Below are 19,682 nucleotides of genomic sequence, written 5' to 3' on the forward strand. Positions count from 1 at the left end.
GGAGTAGAAGAAATATAGCTTGAATTAAAAACCACCAGGAAGGGCTAGCAAAATAGTTCAGTGGATGAAGGCACCTGCCACTGAGCCTGGTGCCTCAATTCAATTCCCGGAGTCCACACTGTGGAAGGACAAAGCCAGCTGTCAAGGGTTGTTTTCTGACTGCACACATTCAATGTGGCATGAACAACTCCCACCCCTCAGTCTCCCATACAAAGTAAATAAATAGACTAAGCACAGATAATAATAGCAGCTATAACTGCTCTGCCAAGGCCGTGCTGGAAGGCAGACATTGGGGTGTTAGGGTACGAATGGAAGGGGAGAAAAGAGTGTGTTGGGCCTTAGCTGGTGGTAGCGGCTATGGAGCTAGAAGTGAGCGGAGGAGAGGGATGATGCCCTTGAAAAGGAGATGGCTCTGGGAAACCGTACAGAAGGGCCTGAGTGGATTAATGGGTTGAGGGGAAGATCCTGTGGTCAGGGGTAGCTTCTTAAATGTGATTGCAGAGTAAAGAGAAATAGGTAATTTTAATGTCCTCTGTCACGTTGCTGTTAGCTTAATGTGTCCTCCTCAGTGTCAAACTTGTCTGTTTTTTCTGAGCCTTGCCTATTACGAGCTTTAGAGTTTCTTTCAAGCAATCCACCCCTTTTCCTGTCGTTTCTTCCGATTACCTCTTAGTCACTAGTTAGTAAAATGTTTGTCCCGGTAAGTTTCTTATACCTGGCATAATATCCAATATACTAAAAATCTTAGCATGGAAAACAGGATCCTTCCAAGCACAAAGAATGGTTGGCTTTGTAGGTTCATGGTATTGCAATACATTTAATCCGCTTATGGGCGTTAGTTTTGACATGAGGCTGCCTTTCAGCTTTCCAAACCTGAAGGAAAGAATACTGTTTTTTAAGACCAGATGGCTCAAGGTGAGCTGATCATAGAGGGGCTCAAATTGATATGTTTGTCTTCAAGACATAGAGGTTGAGTGTGTTTCCAGAATTATGTTTTGAAGGTATTGGTGGTCCATATATATGAGGTCATTTGAATATTTTCTATAATTATTCTATGTAAAAGCAAAACAAAACTACAGTGTCACACTGCTCTGTTTGCAATGAGTCAATCTCTGCCAGTTTGCACTTTTTTCCTTTTTTCCTCACTCTTTTCCAGTGATTTGGGTGTGTCACTGCTACAGAGGCCTGTTCAGGTGAAGTGCACACTCCTGACTGAGTTCTGACCATGAAAGTCGTCTATGCACAGTCAGGATGAGTGGCTAGGAGAGGCCTCTGTGATGCTGCCTTAGGTCCACTTTGTTCTAGAACCTGTGCCTGATGCTCAGGACTGTGAGGTTATTACAGGAAGTTGCCTAAGTAACAGTATACTTCGATGCTATAAAGGACCGCAAAGGAGTCTTATTTAAATGCATGACTCTATATTGACTGATTAGAATAATTGAGTCAATCCCTAGCACAGTAAATAAAAATCTCAATTCTCTACACTTTTAAGAACTATTTTTAAGAATTGGCTATTGTGTCAGAAGGCAATTAGAACCTATTCACTTCAGCAGCTGTGGGCTGGTTTGTTTTTTTGTTTGTTTTGTTTGTTTTTGTTTTCTGTTTCTGGCATCTTACAGTATGTTGAGCACTGAGATTATAAAAATGAGCAAAATTTGTTCTTACTATTATTAACATTCACAGTTTGGCAAGAAATTTATTCACCAACAATTAACAATCATCCAATATGACTGTGGATATCTGAACAGGGTTTTATGGGGGGTGGAGGGGCTCTCGGCTGAAATGATCATTGTGGTTTGTGTGGGATTAAAGCTAAGATGTTTTTATATTCTACAGCTTCATCATGAATGCTGCTTAAGAGAGAAACTAATCTCTTAGTTCTAGTTGCACAATGAGCCAGGATGTGAGCCATACACAGGTATTACTCATGTTCCTCATTTCTGTACCAAATTCCTAGGCAGGAGCAACTTAAGGGAGGAAGGTCTTGCTTTGACTCACAGCTGGAACAGGTATGGTACTTTTTGGTGTGTAAGGCAGGCATCAGGAAGGTGAGACAACTGGTCACAAGTATCAACAGGAAGCAGAGAACAGGCAGGAAGTGGGGATGGGCTATTATACCTCAATGTCTACCCCAGTAGCTCACTTTCTCAAGGGAGGCCCCACCCCCTAAAGACTTCACAAGCTTCCAAGAAGAGACTTGATACCATATGAGCATATACAGGGGGAGGATGTCCCCCTCAGTCACAGGCATAGGGGAGGGGAGTAAGGAGACAATGGAAGGGAGGGAGGAATGGAGGATAGAAGGGATGGGATTAACAATTGAGATGTAATATGAATAAATTAATAAAATATATTTTTTAAAAAGATTTCACAAGCTTCCAAAACAGCACCACCAGCTGGGTTCAAAGTATTCACACATGGACCTGTGGGAAATAGTTCATATTCACACCGTTAACAGGTGATAGCTGGGGAGACAAGACTTTTATAGAGTATATCGAGGTATAACTGGAGAAAGGTTAAAGGTTAGTAAACTTGAAGCTATGCCATGAAGCTGAACTTTATCCTCCAGCTTTAGAAAGCCAGCAGATAGCAAGTCAAGACACTCCTGTTTCTATATTAGGAAACACCAAGCTTGGGACATAAAGAAGCTGAAAGAAAAATGTCCATTAGTCTTTGTGTGAAAAAAAATGGTGGCTCCTTAAGGCAGGAGTGAGGGGACTTTTTAAGAGTCCTAGGTAAATCTGGTGACTGATTTAATCTTGGAGCTGAGAAAACAAAGTCTAAAAACCAAAGCAAGCATGGATCAGGGTCATTGTTGAGTTTCTGTGGGGATGTGCCATTTACAAGAGTGGAAATACAAGAGGAAAATGCTTCAGAAGATGGAAGTGGGTGTAAGAAGTACTTGTAAGAAAAGCGTATCTTTTGGCCAGATTGAGTGTGAAATAGGTCCAGCTGGCTGAGTAGAGTGATGGGAGGGAGGAATGGGTGAATTTGGAGCTATGTTTAAGCTACTTTCCTGATCACATTATAAGTGAGAGCTGAGAGGGAGGAATGCAGGTTCAAATGAGTGAAATTGCAGCAGGGTAGATCATGGAGCGGGGGGAGAACAAGCCCAGCAGAGTTTCTTCTTAGAGAGGGCGAGAGAAGAAAGAAAGCTACATGCATAGAAGGCAAGGCTGAGCCAGGATGCCACTCATTAGATTTCACTAAGCTACCCCTTATAATGTGATGGGGAATTTGTGAGAAGAGGGCTTTCTGTCTAGGAGGTTTGAATTCTGACAGAACACATGCTTTTAAAATGGGTAGCATTTTGTGGGGCCAGAGAACAACTTGGTTAGAAAAATGGTGACAAGTTTTAGGATGGGAAGTGGAGCAGAGGGAGAGCACAGAGAGCAATTCATGTACAAGTGTCTGCATTGAGAAATGAAGAGTAAACATTCAAAGGGAAGAGCCTGGTATTTAAAAGGAGAAATAGTATTTTGTCCATGAATACTCTTAGAAGAAATAATCCTGTCTATCTGTAGACACTTAAAGACCCTGGTTAAGAATGGCATCCCTAAGCCCTTTAAGTCTACTGTCCCTCCCTGGCCTATGAAGGTATGTGGACCAAAGGATAGACTATATTGTTTGTCTCATAATATTTTAAATTTTGTAAGATTATAATTGATGCCAAGTTCTTAAATGGAAGTGCACCTCCAGACTCCTAGCTAGGTACTTTCTTTTATTCTCCTGCTTAGCTATTCAGTTGAATGCACATTCTGTGACAAAACAGAACAACAGCAAAATGATTTGCTGTACTAGTAATGTTTTCAACCACACATAAAAAGAAAGCTTTGCAGGGGACAAGCTGTAGCAATAAAGAAATGTTCTTTCCCCAGCTAGAAGTCATCAAAGGTTAATGAACTGAGCATCTAAACAATAGGAACAGTGATCTAGAAGTGTGTTGTGTTTTTTGTTTTGTTTTGTTTTGTTTTGTTTAATTCCACTGTACTACTGTCTAGATTGTCAGCTTCACTCTAATGCCAACTCCACCTATAGCTTCTAAAGGCAGCACAGTTCCTTCTGAAGAGACAAGATCACCTTTCCCAGAAGCACAGAGGCCCCTTCATCTCTCATTAACTCACATTCACCTGTCTAAGTCATCCTTAGCCAAATTTCTGGCTGGAGGATTCTAATGATCATAATTAATATTGAACATTAATAGTAGGCTTATGAGATGTCTTGCTGGGTAAAGGTACTCACCATATGTGCTGCCAAGCATTACAGATGACCTGAGTTAAAGCCCAGGGACCTACATAGTAGGAGAGGCCATACTCCCAAAAGGTGTCTGTCCTCTGTCCTCTATACACACTACATAAAATAAATGAATACAAATTGAAAACATTAATTAAGTCAATCACAAATTTAGTGGGTAATGGTTGGTGCTATTAATCATCAACTAGACAGGGTCTAGAATCATCTATGAGATGAGTCTACAGGCACACCTCTTAAAAATTATTTGGTCCCTGGTTATAATGTTAGGGGATTATCTTGATTAGGTTATTTGATGTGGCATGACCTAGCTTAACTATGGACAAAACTATTCCTTGGGTGGGGATCCTGGACCACATAAAATGAAGAAGAAGCAAATGACCTAAGAACTGGCCTCCATCTCTGCTTTCTGTGACCAGCTACTTTAAGCTCCTGTTACCATGCTTGCCCCACCCTCAACACTGAGAGCTAGAATAAGTGCATTGTCCCTTAAGTTACTTTGGTCAGAATATTTAATCACAGCAACAGAAGTAACCAAGATCTTGTGATGCTTTGGATGAAAAAGTACTCCACAGGCTCATGTATTTGAATACCTTGGTCAGTAATTAGTGTCACTGTTTGGAAAAGACTCATGGAGGAAATGTGTCACTGAGGATGAGAGTTGAGAAGTTAAATACTTACGTCATTCCTAGTTTGCTCTGTGATTTCTACTTGCCATTGAGGGCTTGAATACTCAAGTTCCTACTTGGGTCACCATGCTGTTTGCTTCCATGCTTCCTTGCCTGGACAAACCCTTTATTTCTCTGGAACCGTAAACTCAAATAAACTCGTTCTTCTATAAGTTGCCTTGGTTACGGTATTTTATCCTAGCAATAGGAGAATAACTAATACAAAAGTAGTGTATATACTTCGAAGATAGTTAAGATCAAGAACACTTTTGCATGTCTTTAGACATATTGCTTCTATCTATAGAAGATAGTTGAGGCCGTCAGTGAACCCAGCAACCCCAGATAGTGTTGATGAGAACGTAAGAAGGCATTGGGTTTTTTTGAGCTAGTATAGAGTAAGGCTGATAATAGAAATGAGTCACTAACTTGCAGTTGTTTATGAGAAATATTGACGCTAGTTAGGAGACAGTTTGGGGATGTGTTTAGATGCAGCCCCCCATGTTAAATTGTGTGGTCTTTAATCTGCCATCAAAGCCAACCCTAGAAGAGATTTCATGCCTGTCTTTTGTTCTTGTTGTTTTTAAAGGCTTTCTCTATTTGTTCTCTGTTCATATTTTAATGAAAGAGTATACATAATTTTTCATTTCCCATCTTCTTAAGACAAAAATAAAGCCAAAATTGACTAAAATGATAGCTAACAAGAACTCAAAGTAAATTTTCTTCACATCCTGTCTCCCTGATACCCAGTGTGAAAATACTTCCAATCAACAATTTTATTAATTTTTACAATACTTAAAAGAGCCTTCTGGAAGGTATTTTTCCTCCATTGTTGGTTCTCTAAATTCCTTAAATCGGCCATTATTGCTATAACCAGGGCCTGTAAAAGCATTGACTGAACCAGTAATTGTGACCATGAGGAGAAGAGGAATCTGACATAAATCCTGAGTGACTTATCATGTGACCAAGTCACTTACTTATTTACTTCATTGATTTTCTTTTACACTATGAGTCATTGTTGGTAACAGTGGGAAACAGGAGACATCTTTAAATGAAAGATCTGGTCCTGTTTCTCCCCATTCACCATATTTTGAGCCACCATATCTTCTGACTTGATGATAATCACACTTTTAATTGACTCTAATATAGTGTCTTGTATCTAATAATGTAATGCAATAATATTGCAACTTAAGCCATTCTCTTACTGAAATCTTGACTCAGATTTGGGGACAGAATCGTTATTTTATAAAATTTTATAAAACCATAGATGGTTCTACAAAATATACGAGGGTTTGCTTTCAGGGAAGAATTATATGAATATTTGTCTTATGTATGAAAAATAGGAATAGATAAAAAAAATCTTCCTTCCTTCTTCAGTTCTCTTCTTTCCTTTTTAGAATTTTTGAGATAGTGTCACACAATGTAATCACAGCCTTGCCTCTTGCTTCCTGGCAATCCTCTTGCCTCCGCCTAGCAGTGCAGATGTGAACCATCATGCTGGGCAAATATAGCTATTTTTTTTATTTAATTGAGAGATATTAATAGTGCCTTTCCTACAACTTTGTGCTTGGAAGAGTCTATTGACATTTGCAAAGAGTGTGTGAAGGTAGGGAGGAGACTATGAAATCTTGGAGTTTGCTGATGACGCTCATGGGTTGATAACGAGAGCCAAAGCTCAAGAAGATCAATTAGAAGGGTGTACCAAAAGTATGGAATGAATTGGCAAGATAATTTTCTATCAGCCATGACAGGTAACTTCATATAAACAGTATTCCCAGTGTGGACACAAAATACAGCCTTGAGACCATCGCACAAGAGGTAACAAACAAACCACTATTTATAGGCACATTGTCTATCTTGTCATGCAATTTATGCTTTCCTGCCCTTTATGTGACATTTTCAGAACTGAGGGTTGCGTTTTAGAAAGTTGAAAAGATATTCAAACTTTTTACTTTTATTATTATGATTATCATTATCATTATTGTGCCTATTTTTTATAAAGCAGCTTGTTTATTGGATTGGAGAAAGGAAAAAATGAAGAAAGGAAAGGAGAGAGGGAGGAAGGGAAAGAAGGAAGAAAGAAGGAGGAAAGAAAGGAAAAATGCTACTGTGCTTCTTGTGTGGCTGCATAAGCTCCCTCAACATTATTTATACCATAATTTTGTTAGTAAAACAATTCTAGGCTCAAAATATTTGTTATTCATATGTTTTAAAAATTGATCTCTCCATAAATTTGGAACAGTTTCTTTTTAATGCAAAATGTATTTTATTAATTGTCAAAATGAAATTGATTGGTTTTTCATATATTATTGAAGCATTTTTGAAGTGCTTTTGTTGTAGTAAAGCAATTGAGAACACTGGGCACCCTTCACTGTTGTCCCCTCATTTCAAAGGGCTCTTGGTCAGAATCACTATGAATTTTGTATCCTCATAAGTGACTTATTTACATATTTCTTTGAGAGGCTTGAGATTCCTGAAAATATTGCTAGAAGACAGAGCAGAGAAAATATTATAGACATAGAATAGAAAGGGCTACAAGAAAAAATTCCATGCCCCCATATCTTAGAGGTTCCCAGGTACTATTGGATCACCTTAATGCCAACTGTTCAATATATCTCCTTTCATCGGGGTTGCAAGTGTCATGATTGCCTGTGCTTGGTGTTTATCTTAGTTACTTTTCTGTAGCTGTGAAAGAAAAAAAAATACCACGACTCAGACAGCTCATAGAAGAAAGTTTATTTGGGTTCATGGCTTCAGAGGGATGAGAGTCCATCAAGGCAGGAAAACCTGTTGAAGAAGCAAGAAGCCTGGGTGGGAGCAGGAAGCTGAATGCTCATATCTCCAAACCCAAGTGTAGGAAGACAGAGCAAACTGAAAATAGGTCTGCCCACAGTAGTGCATAACCTCCAACAAAGCTGCACTGCCTTACCCTAACCTCAAAGAGCACCAGCCACTGGACTCAAGTAGTTAGAGCATTCCCTTGAGGGACCTGTCCCACTCAACCCACCTCTGTGTTCTTGAAGCCTTGGACTCAGCCATCTTCCTCAAATTCTGGGTTGTATTTGGTTGTGTCATTTTCCTCCTAGGACACCATACATCACTTAATCACCAACTTGTTGAATTAGAAAACTGGGTGTTTGTTTGTTTGTTTGTTTGTTTTTGTTTTTGTTTTTGTCATGGTCTTTGAAGTTTGGCCTCTTCATTTCCTTTGTAGTTGATTCCTTATAATAAAAAGCAGAAGACTGCCATGCCTAGGAGACAGATCTATGAAAGCAAGCCTGTAGTTTTCTTGTGCACTCTAAGTCCTGATGTCATGTTTCTCTCAGTTTTCCTGCTGCTACTCACTGCTCTTCGGTCAGCCTGTTTTTGCTCTTCCACCTCACTAGATCTCAAGGTAGCTGCTGGTCATCTTTCTTCATCCAGTCTTCAGTCATGTTCGTCTCGCTTGTGCGTTTGCTTTTGCTTCTGCTTTTTCTTAATTAGTTGATTTGAATAGTGGGGGTGTGCATATGGCTGTCGGAGAGTATGAGCACAAAAGTAAAGATGCTGGCAGGAGCCAGAAGAAGGCACTGGATTCACTGGAGTTTGCGTGTTTGTGAGCAGTATGTACACCTAAGTGCTGAGCCATCTCCCTAGTCCCTTTCTGTATATCTTATCTTCATTAGCATAACATTGTATACAGGGCTTCATTATAAGTATATACTTACATTTTCATGCATGCAAGATATATACTTGCATTTTCATACAAGAATATAATGTATTTCAATCATATCTCTCTATGTCTCCCAAACCCTCCTGTTTCTCACTCTCCCTTAATCATTACTATTGTTCTTCTGCAGTTCCACATATACTGTCATGTCATTTTATATGTATATAAGTGATTTTGTATATCTCTGTAAAACCCAGGAACCATGAGTGAGAGGAAACATACGATATCTGTCTGAGGCTGACTTAATTCACTGAATATGATATTCTCCAACTGCATTCATTTTCCTGCAAGAACACATAATTTTGTGCTTCCTTGTGCTGGAAAAAATTCATATATATATATACATATAAATATATATACACACACATACATATATATATATATAATCTTTATCCATCCATTGTTGAACACATAGACTGTCTCCCTAACTTACCTATCGTGAGCAGTGCTGCAGTGAGCACTGACGTACAAGTGATTCTGTGGTAGGTGGACAGTGGGCCTCTGGATAAATGCTCAGGAGTGCTGTGGCTGTGTCATATGAAAGCACTACCTTTACTTAACATTTTCAGCATTTCATGTGAAGTACCATGACTGGAAAAATACGCAGGAAGATTTAGGGGTCTGTGATGTCAACCTTGAAGTGGGCTTTCAGTAGTTCCTGACATTGTAGCCAGCCTTTTCTTTGAAAGGCTCCTTAGTCTTCTAATGTCAACATTTTCCATCTCACATTCTAAGCTGAGGGTTCACTGCCTGGTTTATGGAGTAACTAAAAGGCTAACTTAAGGGCACTCACAATAAATCTTGGAGCATTCTTTTTTTCCTCCTCTCGTCCTATATCCCATTCTGAAATGCGGTTTCCCTTCTTCTCATTCTCATCTTTTTGAGCATTGTTCTGGCTTTGACTTTATTGTTTTTGAAATGAATGATATCTACTACCTGTCCATGTTTGCTCAGATGCTCACAACCTCTTAGGCTCTGTCTCTGCCTTGGAGACTGATATCTCCAGCTTCATCCCATGTCCAGCCTCCATGGGATACTTCTGCATCATCTTCAGTTTCTTCCCTGCCTGTAATTGATCATCTTACTGAAGAGTAGCTGGTGAGCTCTATCCTCTACTGAAACTATTTCTTCTACAGCCACCTCCTGGACACTACACTGATGGAAAAATTCCCGAAACCACTGGTATCTCAAGCATTTTTCGGTGCTGATATTTTATTCTTGAGTAACACAATGTCTTTGTTTTGATACAAACTTTTTTTTAAAAAAGGATTTATTTATTTATTATGTATACAATCTTGTGTCTGCATGAACACCTGCAGGCCAGAAGAGGGCATCAGATCCAAGTATAGATGGTTATAAGGCACCTTGTGGTTGCTGGGAATTGAACTCAAGACCTCTGGAAGAGCAGACAGGGCTCTTAACCGATGAACCATCTCTCCAGCCCCTTGATTCAAACTTTTAGCTCCAGAGGTTGGCTCCTCACATTCTTCTCTGACTACCTGTTCTACTTGGCTCATAGATGTTGATAGTGATGATGGTTCTGCCTCTATCTGCTTATCTTTCCTCTTCATGACAGCCCCATGGTGTCCTAAGAGCCATCATGGGACACACCTATGTCATCAACACCCATGTGTGTATACACATGTAATACAAGGCTTAACTCATCCCATTGACACCACATATTTCTTCAAAACTGTATGCTCCAGGCATCTCAGAAAGTGGATTCCTTTGGGCTCCTGATTTGGTGAAGCATTCTATCACCTTGGCCTTGATCATCAGCCGAACTCCTCTCATTACACATGATACTCATGCCACTGTTCTGCAGAGCTCTTCACTGCACTTGGCAAGATGACCAAAGGCCTTGAGTGTGGCTTCCATTCCTGCTGTGGTCTGTCTTCTCCGCCTTCATTTTTTACACCTGAGGTGCTCACAATCCCCAGGAAAATTGTACCCAAAAAGCTATGTTTTCCTCTGCCTACAGGCCCTCTCAGACTTTCTCTTTACAAAAAGAAAAAAAAAAAAAAAACCTATGTGCATGCACGCGCGCACACTCACTCTCTCTCTCTCTCTCTCTCTCTCTCTCTCTCTCTCTCTCTCTCTTACTAATCTTCTGCCCCTGCTACTTCATTATTATCAGATTATAAGAAAACATTTTAGAGTTGTTTTCCTATCAGTATTACTTCAAATAGAGGTTTGCTACTTTCCAGAAAGACTTACTATAAAACAAGCTGTTAAGAATAACTTTCATTCATTAAAACGCTGCTATTTGTTTTCAGAGACATATTGCACACCACAACTACCCCCTTTTCACTTTCCTGGGGCACAGAATTGGAAAGAAGCGTATCTCATCACAGCTTAGAGTACATAGTATTTCTAGAGCTACTCTGGGTTCTGGGTTTAAGCTAGTAAATAAAATCCAGCATTGCCCTTATTGTACAGTCCTACCGTAAAGGAAATAGATTTTACATAGTTAATAATCACACAACCAAAGCACAGTTTTAACATAATTCTTTATGGCAGAGCCAAGGACTGGACGTGGGCTCCTAAGCATGCTGGGCTATCATCCTAACCATGAGAAACTTCAGCGCAGCCTCAGCCAACGCCAGCTTCCCCATTTCATGAGGTACATTAGAAGAGTGATATATTTCCACACATAATTTAATTTTTCCACATGTAAATCTCTATTGTGATTAAAGTATCCACAAAGTACATGCACATGTGCGCACACACACACACACACACACACACACACACACACACACACACACACACACAATGTGAGAAATGCGAGAAATGCTGTTGGAAAAAAAGATCATACATACGAGAGATGATTAGGGCTGCACGGCTCTTCAGAAGAAAGCGAGTCTACCTACATGGGAGAGATGGCAGATGCATGTCCTCTAAGAGGAGACTCTGTCACACACAGATAGACGATGGCAGAAGCATGGCTCCTCACAAGCGATGACTCAAAGGATTTGAAGTTTGCTTGGGTTGTGTGCTTCTAGTATATGAAATAAAGGCACATCCCAGCAGGCGCCGGCATGGCGATGAGCAGACGGTGTGGACAGAGCCAGGGTACATATTCTAGAAAGAGAAGCTGAGAAGATCTGAAGACTGGGGGAGCCACGGCCATCTGAGGCAGGAAGCATTCAGTGATGGTCAGTGGGGATAAAGTAAATGCTAGTGAGTTTCAGAGAACTGTGTTCAGATGTGTGTGTGTGTGTGTGTGTGTGTGTGTGTGTGTGTGTGCACGCACCCATATGCACACTTTATGAATACCTTAACCACAATAGAGAATTACATGTAAAAAATTGAATTAAATTATGTATGGAAATGGATTGTGCTACTAATGTACCCCATAAAATGGGGAAAGCTAGGGTTGGCTGAGGCTAGGGCTAAATATTTTCACTCTTAGAATGCTTGCATGCCATGCTTAGGACCCCAAGTTCAGTCCTCAGCACTTCCAGAAAGGATTTTGTTAAAAAGTGATCCCAGAAATGTTTATAATTTGGAGAAATATTAATTATATGCTTTAATAGTGATGTGAAGGTTATAACATATTTTTAAACTTCTACCAGTAATCTCATGATTTGTATGTTTTATTGAATGGAAACAAGAGAAATGCAGTGCTAATGAGTGGACAGCACTCTTTCCAGAAGTGATAGCCAGGCAGCTAGTCCCTTCTAAGGCAGAACACTGCCCTCTGTTGTTCATCAGCCTCAGTTTTTTTAGGCCAAGGAAACTGCAGCTTCAAGTTCAGCAACCACTGATAAAATTTAACAGACCAAAGATGAATTCAAACCCAGAGATAATCATTCCCAAAATATTTAAAATCGTACTTATATCAGAGAGTATACAGACATTCTTTGTTTTGTGTTTCTCACACTAACAAAAAAAGCTTTAAAAAATTTATACAGCAATTTATATTTTTTAAGCCTTTCCACAGTCACTGGTATGAGCAATCACACTGATAGCTCACTGTCAGATTCCCGTATATTTATGCTACCCACTTTATCTTTTCTAAATAGGAAGAGAAAGAATAAATCTGAAAGTTAAGTCTAAAGGCTTACAGAATAAATGAATCAATAAAACATTTCATTTTCTAAATAATAAAATAGCATCCTATCTATTGTAATTATTCATTTTGGCTTGTTAGGTAAAATTACTAGTGTCTGGCAGGTGTGTGTAATAGAAAATATAGACAAAGAATGCTTGGAAGTAGTTCTGGTTGTTTGCAGATAGACTGTTCTGGAAGGACAGAAGGACACTTGGCTGCATGCTGCTTCCCATTTGGTGACATGGAATGTTCACCGACATCAAAAGAGAAGGAAGTTGGGAATTATAGTACTTGCTGGCATTTGCTGTTTCTTACCTCTCATAGGGGACCTTCCAAAAGGGATGTTGTTGGAAAGCCATTTGACTGAGGGCTCTGTAGCCCCCTCCTTTATACTGTACATCCATGCGCATTATCTTCAGGAGAGACTTCAGATGTAAACTCATACTCTCTGCCAGAAAATTAAAATAAGCAAACATCTGTTTCCTTGGGATGGCCTTTTGCCAAGGTTCAGCCTACAGTGACTTACTGCAAAATTTTCACATGATTTCATTTTTTAAAAATTTCCCAGCCAATTTCAAGTCTAAAATTATAAACGGGTCCTATGAAAGTATAAACACATATGCACTTTTTTTTTTTTTTTTTTTTTGGCTCTGAGGTCCGAACGCAGAATATGCCAGAGATCATCTCTATGGTATCCAGCTCATCTCCTAGAACAATTTAGCATATTAAAGGCCAAAACAGTATTTTCTGGTAACAAGACAGATTCCCAGGAAAGGATTTAGAGGTGATGGCATGGCACATTGTCCTATAAATATTTGGGAGGCTATAGTCTGCCTGTATGCACCAGACTTCTTTTCCCAGCACTGGGGACCAACATTGTATAAGGAAAGTCTGAGAGACTCTCCTCCTTGTGTGTCATCACTTACGTGTTTATCCTTCTCTTCTCCCAGCTCCCTCTCCACCCTGGGAACGTTCTTCCACACTGTGCTTGCCTCCCAGGGTGCCTCCCAAGATGACTAAATAGAAAGAAAAGGAAAATACTTTCAACAATGGGACTCAGATGCCTGCTCTTAGAACTCTTTTCAGGATGTGTCATAAATCGCACTAGTGCAGTCACCCGTGCTGACTGAAAGCAGAGCTTTTGTACAAATACGTTTTAGCAGCTGAAAATTAATCTCAGGCCTATCGTGGCAAATTTGGGTGTAGGGAATATAGACTTTATAACTATTTTTGCCTAAATTAAGAAAGTGAAACTAACAGAAGGTCTGCTTTTATTGTTTTAGTTTTGTTGATAAAGAAATCTTATCTCTAGGCTGCCTTCATTCATAAAGAAATTCTGACTGGACAGAAGAGATGGTTCAGAGGACTTCAGCTCAGTGCCCAGCACCCATGTTGGGTGGTTCACAAGTGCCTGTAACTTCAGTTCCAGGAGATCTCAACAGCATTTTCTGAATTCCACAATCATGTGTGCACTTGTGCACACACATACACACACACACACACACACACACACACACACACACACACAGAGAGAGATGCCCAGTACATGTGACAAAGATGTGCGTGTACATGAGCCTTCCTTTATATGGTCTATCATCTTCAGGTCTAACAGCAGTGCAGGTAATATGTAATATTTAGTAAACATGTATTTTGAGCTAAGCACTTAGTAGGACTCTGTCCTTCTATTTTTCATCTCACATATTCATTGTACATGGCCCTGGGCTACGTAAAGACGTTTTGCTACAAGGATTGCTTTACTTTGTGTTTGTTTCCCCCCCCCACCCCTCACTTCCTGTCCCTTCCCTTTCTCTTCTCTCCTATTAGTCATTTTTATCCATTTTCACTTCTCTCATGTCATACACATCCATATTTTATATTTATGTATTTGTCTTCCTGAGACTTCATGGCCACTTCTACACATGGTTTCATTTATCGGTCAACAAATAGGTCCCATTAGAGCTGAGAAAGCAAGGACTAGAGAGAGAAATGGATTTCCCCATCTGCACATTAGAAAATCTAAAACTTGAACTCAAGAAGGATGACTTTATATTCTATGTCCCTCATGACCCCATAAAATAGATACTTGACACTAGTAAATAAATATCTTGTTTTTCAGACCAACGCTTGACACCTTGTTTTTTAACTCATCAAACACAAAATGCATGTATAGTGAGACCTGCACAGGGGCCTCTTTGCCCCCCCCCCAGTGTTTCATCATCATCATCATCATTATTTAAATTTTAAAAATTAAAAATAGAATGACATATTTTCTCCCCTCCCTCCGAGACCTCCCATACACTCACTCCCTTTCTCTCCCTCAAGTTCTTTGATTGTTGCTGCATACTAATGTTTGTGTGTATTACTCTTAAATACATAAACACAACTCTCTCAGTTCATATAGTGTTAACAATCTCAAAGCCAATCACATAGCACTGGATAATCAGCTGGGGCAGGAACATCTCTTTCCTGGGACGACTATATCCCCCTCTTTCAGCATTGCTTAGTTGCCTGCAGCTCCTTGTTTAGGGTGGTCCCTGTGTGACTTCCTCCTTTCATGTCAGTGTGTCTATTGGTTGTTTCTCTGAGCCTAGCTTAGACATCCATATTGTTGGGATATCATGGGTGAACTTTTCCTCTTATTGCTAAGAGACACAATCTCACAGCAGGTTTCCTGGTCCTCATCCTCTGTCCCTTACAATGTATCTACCCCCTTTTTTGTGATGTTCGCTGTGCCTGAGGTACAGGAGTTGTGTTGTAGACATATCAATTGGGCTGTCCACCCCATCATCATTTGTTATCTGCATTTAGACCAGGCATGGTTTTCTGTAGGCCTCCATCTGTTACAAAGAGGCATTTTTCTGATGAGGGGTAAGAAGTGCATGTATCTGTGGGTATCAAGATAAATATTTCGATCACAGCTAGGAGTCATGGCAACTTAATACAGTGGCAGTTGTAGGTTCTCCTGCAGGATCCACAAATTCACTAATTCTGGAGAGCTGGCCATGTCTCCCTCATCAAGCGTGGTCTTCCATCCCTCTCTTGTTGAGGGCTTCAGATCCGATGAAAACGCTGCTGTTTACCACAAGGCATGCCTGCCACTATTGCACTCCTGTGGGACTTTGTGTCCTCCTTGTGTGTTATATGATTCATAGACGTCACAGATGGATAGAGCCGTTACTTACTCCCCTCCTTTGGAAGCTGCATGGTGCCCCTTGGTAGCTATTTTCAAGTGAACTCTATGTTTATTTCCTGCTCCAGGAATCACAAGGAATAGTTTGTTGTAGCTATTTTATTATGTCTCATTTCAACCAAAAGAAAACACTGGATTAAAAACATGTTGAAGCTCTGTTAACTGCCATAATTAGGAGCAGAAGTTGTGGAATTTTAAAATCCTTTCAAGCATAAAAATCATGAAGTATTTCATACATTTTTTCACACTCCTGCTAACGTATTCTCACTTCGTATGTAAGCCATCATTCCCACATGTGTCGATGAGGGACCAAGAGTGCCTCTTTTTGGAAGGTGTTTCCCCTGTGTGGACTGCAGCTCCAGGTTCCCTTTCAATCAGATCCCAAAGCCATACTATGGGTAGCTACCAATTTCACTTTCTTTATAGTGGAAATGAGTTAGAAACCTGGGATCACACTTAGTGGAAAGTCCTTCAGTTATGTCACAGTTTTCTGTTTGGAGCTTTTGACGTCATGGCTGACCTGCCAAACTCAACAAAATCCACCTTCATGAAGTCTCTTTACAAAATCTGTGTAAATCCACCTAAATTAGCCTAATGTCCTTGCTAAGGAAATGGATTCCATTGACTGATTGATTTAGTGATGTCTTATTTGCATGTGTAATATATTATAATAAATGTTAATCTGGTCTAAACAGACTTGGGAACCAGCAAATTTGACAACTTGATCAAAGTGTACACTGACCATTGGGAGAAGTGAGTTTATGAAAGTTCCAGCCAGAAATGTGTCTCCTGTAAGACTCAGTGTACATTAGGCAGAGGAAAAAAATAACAGTGAATGTATCATAGTTTGTAAGCTAGAACTCTGGTAAGATTAGCAGTCAGTAAAACAAGTAGTTTACTAAGTTTGCAATCTAATTTTAAAATACTTTTATCATTAAAATGTTAGCTGCTACAGCAGTGGCTCAGAGGATAAAATGCTTGACATGCAAGTATAAGTGCCACAGTTTGCATAGCCAGCATGCAGGTGAATGCCAGGCCAGCATGAAGGACAATCCTAGAGCTTAGGAAGCTGAGATAGAGGAAGCCTGATGAAGTTGGTTGTCTAAATCAGCAAGTGCTGGGTTCTACTGTGAGAATCTGCTTCAGTATATAGGATGTAGAGTTGGAGTAAGACACAAAGCAGCATCCTTTAGAATGTGTGAATACACACACACACACACACACACACACACACACACACACACACATATACACACATATGTGAACATGCGCACTCATAAAATAAAATGATATCCAAAATACTCTACAAATCATTGGCTTTTAGTGTGTGTGTGTGTGTGTGTGTGTGTGTGTGTGTGTGTGACACAGAAAAATGATAGCCAATTCTCTGATCTTGTAGGAAGCAAGACCAAGAGCTATAGTAGATAGGATTGCCCATGGAAACCTGTGATGGGTTTAGGAAGTTGTCATGAAACTCGAATATATATTTTTCAGTGTCCTAATCTGAGGCTTTAGCATCCCCAGGAGGTGACCCACACCACTTCTCATCTCTCTGGCTTTAGCATGTGTGCCCTGTCTGAGCTTCATGTAGATTTGTGAAGTCTTCTTTGTGCTGCTTCTCTGTCTCTTTGGTTGTCACTAGACAGTGTTTCTGGAATTGTGCTTTTTGAATGTTAAATATAAATGTTTCTATTATAAGTGAAGAATAAGGTAGAATGCTTTTGTGGGTTCTGTTTTGCTTGGGACTTTTTAAAGCTTTGTTTAATCATCTACCTTAGCAGAACAGCTGCAGTCTGTGCCCACTGCACTGAGGATGAGCTCAGCTTGATAGTTTAAATTTTTTTCCTTTCAGTAGTCTTTAAATAAACCTGATTTTAGTGTTTGTTGTCATTATTGAATGTTTTTACTAGCTAAATGAAACATATGATTATTACTGAGATAACTTAGAAATGTAATTATTTTTATTTGAAAAGATAGAAAAACACCTTTGAGTAAGTCATCCATTTCCCCCCCCCATGTTGTATGTGATTTAAAAACACCATCTCAATCACGGAAGCCCCCACTGCCTGAAACTCGTTAACAGTCACTTGGTGAGCTTGCTTTATCGTTTTCCTGCTGCTGGTGGGCACAGCAGTCAGTGTGCTTCTCAGTGTCTCGTGTGTGCTTACTCTTGGCAGGGTTTGGGCGATCAAATTTGACTGTTAGTCTTACAGTTCATGCTTGGGTGGCTTCCTTAGTTATTTGAGCCAAAGGGTAGTGATAACTTCTTACACACAGTGCAGCTTTTAACGCTTTCAAAATTCTCTTTCTTAAACTCAAAACCTAGTCGAGCCGGCACGACTGAGCATCAGTAGGCAGTACAGACTTTTTTTCACCTTGTGTTGTTTCCTTTGTCCAAGGACAGTGTGTTCCTATTGGTGCCACAGCTGATTCTGGTCTGTATGTCCTGCTTCTTGCCTGTTTTTCTTTTAAGGAGCCTTTGCTACAAAATATACAATATATAGGAAATGCCATAGAGAATGCTCTCGTTTATAACAACACTTTAAAAAAAAATTTTTTTTATTGGTTCGTTGTGACTTTCACATCATGTACCCCAATTGTACTCATCACCCCTCCTCTCACACCCTCCCTCTACCCTTGCAACCTCCCCAACCAGAGGAAAAAAACATCTTATTTAGAAGCTGTGGTGTATCACATTGTGCCCCACAGTATACCCTTTAGTCCACACTTCTTTGCTTGTGAATTTTGATTGCAATGACTAGTTGGTCTGGTACAATTGCCTCTGGCTTCTGCTTAAAATTTCAAGTTTTCATGGAAGTAATACAATGTCTAGGGTATGGGTGTCAGTTGCTTTTCTGTCTCTGTGATAAAACATCATGTCCAAAACCAACTAATAGAAGAGTTTATTTTGGCTTATGACTTCAGAGGCAAATGAATCCATTCTGTCAGAGGAGGCACAGTGACATTCTTACCTGCAAGCACAAACCAGAGAGAGTGAAGGGAAGTGGGGCACGGCTTCAGACTCTCAGAATCTGGCCCCAGAAATATACTTCCTGTCACAAGGCTGCACCTCTCTAGACAGAGCCTCCAATGGGGGAGGGACCAAGTATATAAAAGCCAGAGCCTATGTGAGGCATTTCTTATTCAACCTGTCACATGGCTTGTTAGTGTATTAGAAAACTACATGTAGGGAGAATAATTTCTGTTGCAGCGGACTGCCCTGGATAATTTTTCATACAATATATGAATTGGACTTGAAAATGTGTGTTGCTGAAGGAGAGGTGCTAGCCCAATTCAGTGGTATTTTTATGAATGTTGTCATAATATATAAATTTGTATGACATATGCATACAGCTAACAATAGTGCATTTAGATTTTCATATTGGTTTATAGATACTTAGTTCTAGCTATTTTTTATTACTCTGACAAAGTTTGGTAATAATAGATGAGTTTGTTCATTTGTTTTGTATTTAAATTATTAGAGAAGCAAATAGTTTGTTTTGGCTTGGTTTCTCTGTTTTATAAGACTAGGGCCATGTCATACAGTGTAGGGTGGCCTTAAACTGGCTCTATAACTGAAGATAGCCTTGAACACCTTACCTTCTGTCTGATATGATAGCCATTCATTTTCCTCCCTTAAAATAAAGACACACATACAGCAAGAAAAGAAAGTTGCAGGCCAATCTCTGGTGAACACAGATACAAAAATTCTTGATAAAAGAGTTGCAAACTGAATTGAAGAGCACATCAAAAAGAGTGTCCACCATGATCAAGTTGGCTTCATCCTGAGATGCACGGATACTTCAACAT

At 39.8% G+C, this 19,682-nt stretch overlaps 1 protein-coding gene across 1 annotated transcript in view; it reads left to right on the plus strand.

Moving 5' to 3' along the window:
- Window positions 1-19,682, plus strand: part of Pde3a (phosphodiesterase 3A) — a 260,721-nt gene that overhangs the window by 190,661 nt on the left and 50,378 nt on the right. The gene's annotated exons all lie outside the window — the stretch shown is intronic.

The sequence above is a fragment of the Acomys russatus genome, chromosome 13, assembly GCF_903995435.1.
Source record: "Acomys russatus chromosome 13, mAcoRus1.1, whole genome shotgun sequence".
Lineage (NCBI taxonomy): Eukaryota > Metazoa > Chordata > Mammalia > Rodentia > Muridae > Acomys > Acomys russatus.